Source organism: Odontesthes bonariensis, chromosome 11 (genome assembly GCF_027942865.1).
Source record: "Odontesthes bonariensis isolate fOdoBon6 chromosome 11, fOdoBon6.hap1, whole genome shotgun sequence".
NCBI lineage: Eukaryota > Metazoa > Chordata > Actinopteri > Atheriniformes > Atherinopsidae > Odontesthes > Odontesthes bonariensis.
Window position 1 is genome coordinate 27,395,829 of NC_134516.1, and position 10,061 is coordinate 27,405,889.

The following is a 10,061-nucleotide window of genomic DNA, read 5'->3' on the forward strand; positions in this document are numbered from 1 at the left end:
GAAGAAGCAGAAGCTTCAGCTGCTCCTCCTCAGCTCTACTCTGATATTCACTTTCTGCTGCTGCTGCTTTCAGAGTTTCACACAATCCTGCAGTGACTCGGTTGCCCTGCTTGAGCTCCTGCTCACACTTTTGACGGAGATGCCGCTCACACGTCAAACAGTTTTCCACCTTCTTTAGTTTTTCCTCAGTCATGGAGCAGCCGCTCTCTGCTGCCACTCTTCTGTCTTTTTCTCCTGTCAGAAAGAAATGTTTCTTCAGCAGCTTTGTCCTCAGAATATCCATCCCATGCTATAAATAGCTGATCTTGTCATTCTTCTGTTGGGAAGAGTTCTGTCATTTCTCTGATCCATAATCTCGGTCGGCAGCAGAGGCGTTAGAGGGAATCCCCTCGGTTTGTGAAACTGGAAACTTCCACTTGACTGGAGGAAGTACGGAGGCCTGGAGATGATCCTGCAGGAGCTGGACATCCTCTGAGTGAGGAGTCCCAGCTGCAGCAGAGACCTGGGATTGTTCTTTTTCCAACAGTTGCTGGGTTCCTCATAACTTTCCTTACTGCCAAAAGTAATGGGACACGTGTAGAAACCCTCGGGCAAATCGTCGTCTGCCATGTCACACCACTGAAGAGGAGGAGATGGTTTCTTGGTTTGACTCATTTTGCTTGTTGTTTATGAGTACTTCAAATCAAATTTTTTTAAGATAGCAAGTAAGCGTTGTTTCTAAGTGCTTGTTAAAATGACTATTTAAGATAGTAATTAAGTGTTTTTTAGGTGATGTGAAAACCGTTTGCTGTGACTTTCAAATATGCTTCAAAAACTGGACGTGTTTCTTCAGATAAACTCCTGACCAGCTGTGAAAAAGCAGTGAAAATGTCTGGCCTGTATAAACTTTGTGATGTCAAACAACATCAGAGATGACATGGATTGTGATGTCACTACAGTGATGACATCACAGCTTTGTGAAGGCTTCTGTTCTGTCTCTTCTGGTCTGTGGTTCCAACCACAGATTCTGGATGGAAGTGAAGTCCGGATTCCAGAATGTTGATTTGTGTTCTCTGTTAATCTCTGGACGACTTCAGCTGATTACTTCCTGTCACTGTCACGTTGGAAGGTCCACTTCTGCCAGTTTTTCAGCAGCCAGTATCATGTTTTCCACCAGCAGTGTTTTCCGAGACAGAATAATGTCAGTTTGTTTAAAATGTTGCCAAAATAAACTATTACAATTACAACAAATGTCATCTCAGGGCACTTCAGTAATAAAGTCCAATTCAGGCCAATTGGAGTTCAATTCATTGTAATTATAATACTGTTCAGAATGAATTCAGAATGAATCCAATTCATTCATACAGAGCAATTCAAAAACTATTTCCTCGCTAAGGAAACCAACAGATGGCACCGAACTTGCACTATTTCTAATTAGATAGAACTTTTTAATAGTTCTAAGATCATATCTTTTTTCCACAAGAGCCACATTGGCAGAGCAAAATCAAGGGAAGAGCAACTTTTATGACAACATACTAAGTCCCCTTTTGCAAATATGCATTTCTACATATAAAACATCCCACAAAAAAAGAAACAACACAGCCAATACATTTTCAATTAAGACCGCATTTACCTGAATACTGGAATCCTTAATACTCAATACTGGAAGCTGGCATGCATGTCCTTGACTTTCATGTTGTATTTGTAGTTTGTTGTAATCATAGTGAGACATTCAAGATGAGCATGGTTTAGTCCTTTTTTAATTAAAAACCGACCCATTGTGCCTGCATCTCGCTAATGGAGCTAGCGTGCACTGCGGTCAAGTGTGACGGTGGTTCAAGCGGGCTGCGTTGCCAGGTTTAACAGAGCCCCCTTTAGGAAAAACCATTAAGGCTTAATAAAAATACTTCATACTGTGCAGTATTCGCTGTATGTTATTTGACAAAAATTTGTCATTGTTACCATATTGTTATAAGCTACTATGCGAGTGCAAGCCACCAATTAAAGCTTGAGGAGCCACATGAGTATCTCTGCTTTAGTCTATCCCTGCTGCCAATTGAAAGAGTCAGGGTACACCCTGGACAGCTCTCCAGTCCACTCAGCAAAAGGTCTAATAATTTCCACACTTCCATTCACTGAGACTCTGCTAGAACTGTTTGGAGACCTTTTCTAGAGGGCCGTATCAGAGAGCCTACTGTGGGAGAGTACTTTGAAAGTTTGATTGTGCCAACTATTGCTAGTTTAATAGCAAGTGATCTGAATCGAAGGAGTTAAAAAATATTTTGCAAATTGATCATGTAGCTTTGCACTCGAGGGAATTTGAAGAGGCATCTTCCACATGTGGTAGAATAAGGAAAACAAAAGCAGAGGATATATTTAAGTCTTGTGTAGGATGAAAACCAACATGGGAAGATGTGATACCATGTTAAGGACCAAGTCTGTGTGAAGCACAGTGTCATAGCCCTCCAGCTGGTGTCCCAGGTGAGATGAACAAAGGCCGCACACACAGGGGGCAAGTCGAGACAGTTGGTTAAGAGGGATGTATGGCTCTGATGAGGCACACAGAAGGCACCAAGTGGTGCCAAGCAGAGGGGCAAGGCTACGTAGCATAGGCTAATGAGTCACATGCAATTAAAGCTTGATAAAGGCCAGCGAGTGCAGATTTAACTGAAACACCTTCATGGTGCAAGGTCAAGCAGGGCCACTGTACTGAGCTTCAAGTTATTTTGGTCTGGGTTTGTGTAATGCAATCATGAGGAGAAGGAAACATGTAGGGGTGGAATTTAAAGCAGCAGTATTCAGTTTGCCCTTCAAAAGCAGAGTCAGCCTCAGTGGGTGTGGTGAAGACTCAATCCTCTCTGAAGTGAAAACAAACCTTGAGATCAAGTATTCAATACACATACCACATTTTATTGGTCAAGTTTATTTTGCCAGAGTTCAGCCACATGTTGGAATCTCCATGGAAGTATCCATGAGTCACCTGCAGAAAACAGAAGGGGTCAGTATTGATACAGGAATCTCAATACTTCAGACACTAGTCCAGCTTTACCTTAGTACAACTTCTGCCCTTTAGACCCAGTCTTGGCAGCAACGTGGTCAAAAGCATCCTGGGAGTATTTGGCGTACGAACTGGAGTCGCGGGCTCGTTGGTAGCCATTGCTGGACTGGACGATGTGGGATGAAGGGTATACAGTGCGCATCTCAGATGTGTCCTTAGGGACCTGGTCGGAGGTCCAGGCAGACTGTGGGAAAGAACTGTCGATCTTCAAGTTCATTAGGGCAGCAAGGAAACGAGCAAAGTCTGCGTCCTGCGCAGTAAAGCCAGCATTAGACCCAGAGGAGCCGCTGCCGTAGCCAGAGCCAGAGGAGACGCTGCCGTAGCCAGAGCCAGAGGAGCCGCTGCCAGACCCAGACGAGCCGCTGCCGTAACCAGAGCCAGAGGAGCCGCTGCCGTAGCCAGACCCAGAGGAGCCGCTGCCGTAGCCAGACCCAGAGGAGCCGCTGCCGTAGCCAGACCCAGAGGAGCCGCTGCCGTAGCCAGACCCAGAGGAGCCGCTGCCGTAGCCAGACCCAGAGGAGCCGCTGCCGTAGCCAGACCCAGACGAGCCGCTGCCGTAGCCAGACGAGCCGCTGCCGTAGCCAGACCCAGACGAGCCGCTGCCGTAGCCAGACGAGCCGCTGCCGTAGCCAGACCCAGACGAGCCGCTGCCGTAGCCAGACCCAGACGAGCCGCTGCCGTAGCCAGACGTGCTACTACCAGAGCCAGAGGACCCACTATTTTGACCTGAGCCCAGAAATTAGTTGAAGCAAATTATGACAGCATGGTTAGTCATGCTGTCAGTAGCCTCTGTATCACTGCCAATATGTTTAGTAACAATAAACAAAGCTAAAGGACTATTTGAATTTCAAGTGGGTCATTAAACCTGAAGTCTAATATATTGTAAGCTTTGGTGCTGCATGATTAATATAGTTGCAGACCCTCTTTCCTCTCATTCCTACCAACATCATGGGTTGAGCATGTCCAGACTAAACAACTTCCCATGTTGGCTGCCTTTATATAAACTGCACCTAAATGTTGATATACTTGCTTTTCTGGGGGGGATAACATGTTCCAGTGCTGAAGAGCAGGACACAAAGCCAGGAAATCCTGTTTGGATTTCAAAAGAAAAGAAAGAAACTTTAGTATATAGGAGAACAAAAACATAAACCATTAAACATGAAGACTCACCTGAAGAAAACCTTAAACAACATGTTGAACAAGACAAAACAGAAGCAACACAACTCAGATAAAACTGGTCAAAAACAGCAATCTAGTGACTGCTGTTGAGAGAAGATTTGTGCTGTAACTCATCTGAGGCTGCAGCTGACTTTATATTGGTGCTCTACCTGCTCTAATTACACTCATAAACCTCACCTGGGACCCAGTCAGATCATGCTGCATTCAATTCAGCTCTGAAAAGGAACACTTCTGACATTTAAAAAGGTTTGTTGCAACATGTGAGGAATGGACATGGGATATTTTACAGAAGGTGAATTACGCTTGGTCAGATACGGTGTTAAACATCTGGACCAAAGTCCTGCAGATCACTGTGGGCCCCTAATCTCTGGCTGGGGAGTGTGAGGGGAGTGACAGAGATTTGGTCTGAAGGACTCCAGGTTATAACCTCGGTTCTAATACGTCACAAAGTCGTCACAGTCATGAAATTGGGGTCCAACACATCACTTGTCCACTTCACTAGTGGGAGCTGCTAGTTGGGTTTCAAGGGGAAAAAAGTGAGCTCAGCGTGACATAAGACTGGAGTCTTAGTAAGTTAACCTGCTGAGTTCTGGAAATAACTCTAACATAATGACTCCTTGGCAGGAATAAGGAGCTCTGCAGCTCTCTCATCCAGAGGATCTAGAAGCATGGATGTGTTTGGAACATAGCAGAGGGTGGATTCTTACTAAAGTCACGCTAACTGCCTTCTGCGCACTCTGAGATGTTTAAAGCTCAGATTAATATCTGAGCTGAGATGTAGAAACGTGAGACAACATGATGCAGAGCTGCTCTTTTATTAAGTGATATGGAGGAGATCTTAGATTTATTTCAGATGAACTTGATTAAACAGGACATAACGGAGGTTAAATGTTTAAAGCACCTTGTGCCATCATTTTGTTCATATCTGGAAGTGTTTCTCAAATTTGTCTTGATGATTTCTGTGGATTTCCATCATTCCTCCTGAAAACTTGTTGCCTTGTGAGAACAACCAAAGACTCCCACAGACTCCCTGTGACACAGCAAACTTCCAACATGGGAAATGTGACATTTGAGCACTTTATAGTCTGTAGGCGACTGTTTTCTGTTCTTTGTACTGTGGAGGCTTTACCAGCCATCAGTGAGGTGGAACTGTACTGAAAATACACTGAAGTTAAAGTTACATTTTTAACTCATTTAAAAGGGAAAATGTGTCTGTTTGAATAATGATCTTTTTTAATATGGGTCTAAGTTTCTGAGAAAGTTTTTTTTTACTGTAAAATGTTGACTGTCACACCTGAACTTCATATTTATTTATGAAAATGAGAATATTTATATCCCCAGGTTGTTTTAATTCTGAAAACTAACATTTGTTACAGTAGTTCACATCATCTGTCCTCATAATTACTTTCATAAAATCCAACAAAGAAAAGACTTTATCATGTTCATATTTAAACTGCAACCTGCAGGTTAACAATGTGAGTGACTTAAAGTGTGGAAACAAGTCCACAGACGTTTTTCTTTTAATTATGTCAGTATATGTCGACTATGTGCAAGTAGTCCCCACAGGCAGTGTCCTTGCTGTAGGGACGACCAGGTAAGACATCTGATTCTCACATATAGATGGAACATTTGATGTTGCATTATGCCCAGTATTAATCAGACATGTTTGTTCATGTTCCAGACAGGATAGTGAATGCTTTTGTGCACAGTCCACTGTGTGGTTGTACAGCTCACGACTTAACTGAATATATTCCAACACCTGGCTCGCCTTCTTGCATCCAAATGTATTACAAAATAGATGTTTGATCTGTAAAATCTGATGTAATGAACAGAATCCATGAGAGTTGGTTGATTTATTCATTAATTTAATACATTTATTCTAACCCTCCCTGGGCTCTGGGGAGGATTCATCCCTCCATCAGACCTGTTGCCACTGATTTTCAGTCCACTTCTCATGTCATTTGGCATAGCTCAGCCTTTTCTTCTCGTTCCCCCTCCTTAAGAACGGCTTCTTGACAGCCACCCTTCCATGGAGACCATTTCTGATGAGGCTTCACTGAACAGCTGAAGGTCCAGATGCATCTCTCTGGGAATCACCTGTTTTCTGCAAAAATGCCATTTCATGCATGTCAAACTGTTATTTTAGATGCAACCAAAGAAATGGGAACAGATGACAAATTCTTCCCATCCCTGAATTTTAGCATGAGCAGCTACTGATGATGCAGCCCTTTTGGCCACCTGGTACCTGCTTCAGGTCAACCTCCTGAACAACCCAACACAAAAGGCCTTTTTCTTCAGCTTTCATTTTTCCCTACATGCTAATATTCACAAGCAGGTCCTATGCTGCTGTCCTGATAGGTAATGATGACCTTCTGGCCACACCTCTGCTAATGAGGCCGAGAGGCTCCTTTCAGTTTCCATGACCCAACCTCAACGGTAATGTATAGATTTAATACAAAAATACTCAGCTTCGTGTTTCAGATGTCATGAACAGGGTCCTTCACTAGATGTTTGCCCCAACTTACTTCCAGGGAGTGAGTAAGTGACAACATTGAGCTTATAAATTTTGTTCCCAAGCCACTTAAAGTAGCTGCCACATCTTTTGATTTGTGTAGCACAAGCTTCATTACAAGTATTCAGAGTACAAGACCTTTGCAGCCACACAAGATAGTTATGAAGCCATCCTCGGTCATGGACTTGCAGAAACTACTGTCCAGGTTTCACATGGCCCCAGCATCTGATGGGTCTGCCCTTACCCAGAGCTGTAGGGTGAGGATTGCTACAGAGTGTAAAGGTTTCCCCCTCAGCACAATATGCAGCAGTGGAATCTTCTGATAGATTCCAAGGCCACACCTTTACCCACTGCTGCCAGAGAGCTGCAGTTGGCTTTTCAGCCATTTGTAGTTGGGAATGCATTCCAAGTTTTAGCCGTTAAAACCGTCACAAGATCACCTTTGAGCAGAAACTGTCCTTAAAGGCTCTAGCATGGTTGCCGCGTCTGCTCGCGCGAGGTGTTGATGACGTCACGAGTTCGTGCCCGCCATAGGACCCTATATAGTGGCGCAAGTCGTTGCGCGCCAGTAGTTGCAATTTTCTCCGTCACAGAGGTGGCGCTGCTACGTGAAGGTTACCTCTACTCTACAACCACGAAAGTGGAGAAGAAAACAATGCCGCTGTCAAGAGCAAGAATACTGTAATTAATGGTATTGCTGCAGTTTTCGGATCATTTTAATTCAGTTAATAGAGGTGAAGGTTTGAAGCCCCCGGCATCAACAGAGTCTCTGCCCTCTTCTTTGCCTTCACGTATCTGTCCCGTAGCTTCTTCCACACAGTCTTACAGAACTCTCCCTCTTTCCCCAAAGTTCTGCCCATCCCTGCCCACCAGTTTTGGGAGTTTACGTGCTCCCTGTGCTGTTTCACTGCAGTTTCGTACAGCTGCCTGTACAAACGCACCTCCTCACTGAGCCTGGTCTCACATCGGTCCATCCGGTTCGTTGTGCTCGGCGCCGCCAAGTTACAAAAATCAACTGGTGCACGACAACGCGCTGCGCCGTCTTTTCAAGGGAAGCGCCAGGCCTGAAACGTCATTTTGATGTCACGGTCCACCACCGCGACAGACGCGGCAACCATGCTACCGCCTTAAGTTAATGCCAACACCTTATTTATAGGATTAAGTCATGTCAATCTGTCAGGCCCTCAACTATCCCCTCCAACCCACAACTGGATGACCCAGAGACAGCTAGGAGCCATTTGATGGAGCAACAAGGTATTCAAGTTAAAAGCCATTTATTCAAGCCGTACCAGCAGCGATGCCTCTAGAATATGCAGATCTGCAAGACAAAGAAAGTCAGTCACCTACCAGCAGCTACAGAGAGCACACATGCAGAGGAAAATGAGCCTCACCAGAAAGATCCTCAGAAGCCGCTCTGAACTGGAACCTTGTGCTGAGATGTTTTGCCGTGGTCTGGCTCAGATTCTGTTGGGCTGTAGCGGAACTGGCTGAACAGCACACGCTTCTGGTTGTAGCGGGACCGAGATTTGTAAGCGTAGACTTGATCCTCGTCGGTCACAGGAGTGAAGACTGGCTCGTCCTCGCCGCTGGTGTCAGATGAAAGGCTCCAGCTCCCATCTTCAAACTGGTAATTGCTGCCAGGAGCTCCAGACTGACCTCCCTGAGCGCCATGCTGCTGTGCTGCAGAACCACTGGTTCCAGCTGCTTTCTGATACGTTGGCTTAGATAGATCTTGCCCATAAACTGAATACATGGGTGAGGAAAGGGAGAATTAACACCAGCCTTCCATTTACACCCCGAGTCATTTTAAACTGCTTTTAGTTGCTGAGCTTTGATTGGGATCAGCTTACCGCTTTGTGCAGGAATGCAGGTGATGCTTCCAATCAGCACACAAGAAATCCACAAAACCCTGCAGAAACAGGGACATCTCATATGAAGTTCTGAGTACATTTAGAGACCAGTGGGGTCCAACCACCACCTCCCCTTAACATGCCCAGTCCTGTTGAACTTAACTGCATATTCATAGTGTAATGCTGCGACCAAATGAGGTTCTGCTTGCCTCAGACATTTAAGGCAGCAGAGGTTCAGTGCCACCACTTAGAAGCACTGGGATAGACTAGAAGTTACTCACCTCATTCTGCTGCAATATAATTACAGCTTGCCTGGGACCTGCTCCTGCCAAACTGCACTAACACAAAGTTCAGAGCCCTGTGACACTAACCTGAAGCTGCAGGAGCTGCTTTCATATGATCCTCAGTGCAGAGGGAACTGATTGCTCAGCGGTAACAGCTGCTGCTGAAAGGTGCAAGGCTGCAGTTAAAGGGGAACTCCGGGGCATTTGAAGCGCGTTTCCATTGCTAGAGGTTGTCAAATACTGATAGTAGGACACAGAGAGGTGCAAATCTGCGCTCTCTGTGTGGAGATCGGTCTTTTTCGCTCAGCCTGTCATGCGAGTCTAATACGTGGTGGCTAGGGGCAAGCGCTAACCATTCCACGTAAAACAACAACTTGCACACTGCAGAAACATCACACCACTTTATCAACCATCCGACAATAAAGTCACAAGCCTTACCATCAAAACCATATGCATGGTTCTCACATTACTGGCATGGGGACGTTACAAAACAACTTTATAAACAGCATGTAACTTACCGGTTAGTTGTACGCTCGAGCATGTGAAAGCCCAGAAGAGTCGATGGACGATAATCACATATACAAAACAATTATCTTCTCTAGAAAAACTGCGTTCAAGTATTTAAAACATTACAACAATACATGCCCAGTAATATTGTTGTGGAGCCGGGCCTGACAGTGGAGGTCTGCAGCCAGGTGCCTCTCGTTCGTTTCGCCATAATAAGGGGCGTCTCTTAACTCCTAACTCCACCGCACTGTTGTTAGCTAGCTAACCTGCACGGCATGTATGGGTAGGGCACATATGCAAGCACTATCAATGCTCTGATTGACTGCAATGCGTAAGTAAACCGTGTCGTATCATTGGCTGAACACCTGGCACTCACTGCGTTATATTGAAAAATGGTACAGAAAAACACATTATTTGTCTAATTAATTAGATTAGATTAGGTCTAGTATTAGATATTAATTAATACGTTTATGGTGAATTTTATTTTATGCGCTGCATAGATTTTCTTGTGCGCTGAGAATGTGCGAGCAGCTCAGAGGGAACATTGCTCAGGACTCTTCGTAAAATGTAAATAAAGCCAGAAAGATATGATCTTAGAACTATTAAAAAGTTCTATCTAATTAGAAATAGTGCAAGTTCGGTGCCATCTGTTGGCTTCCTTAGCTAGGAAATACTTTTTGAATTGCTCTGTA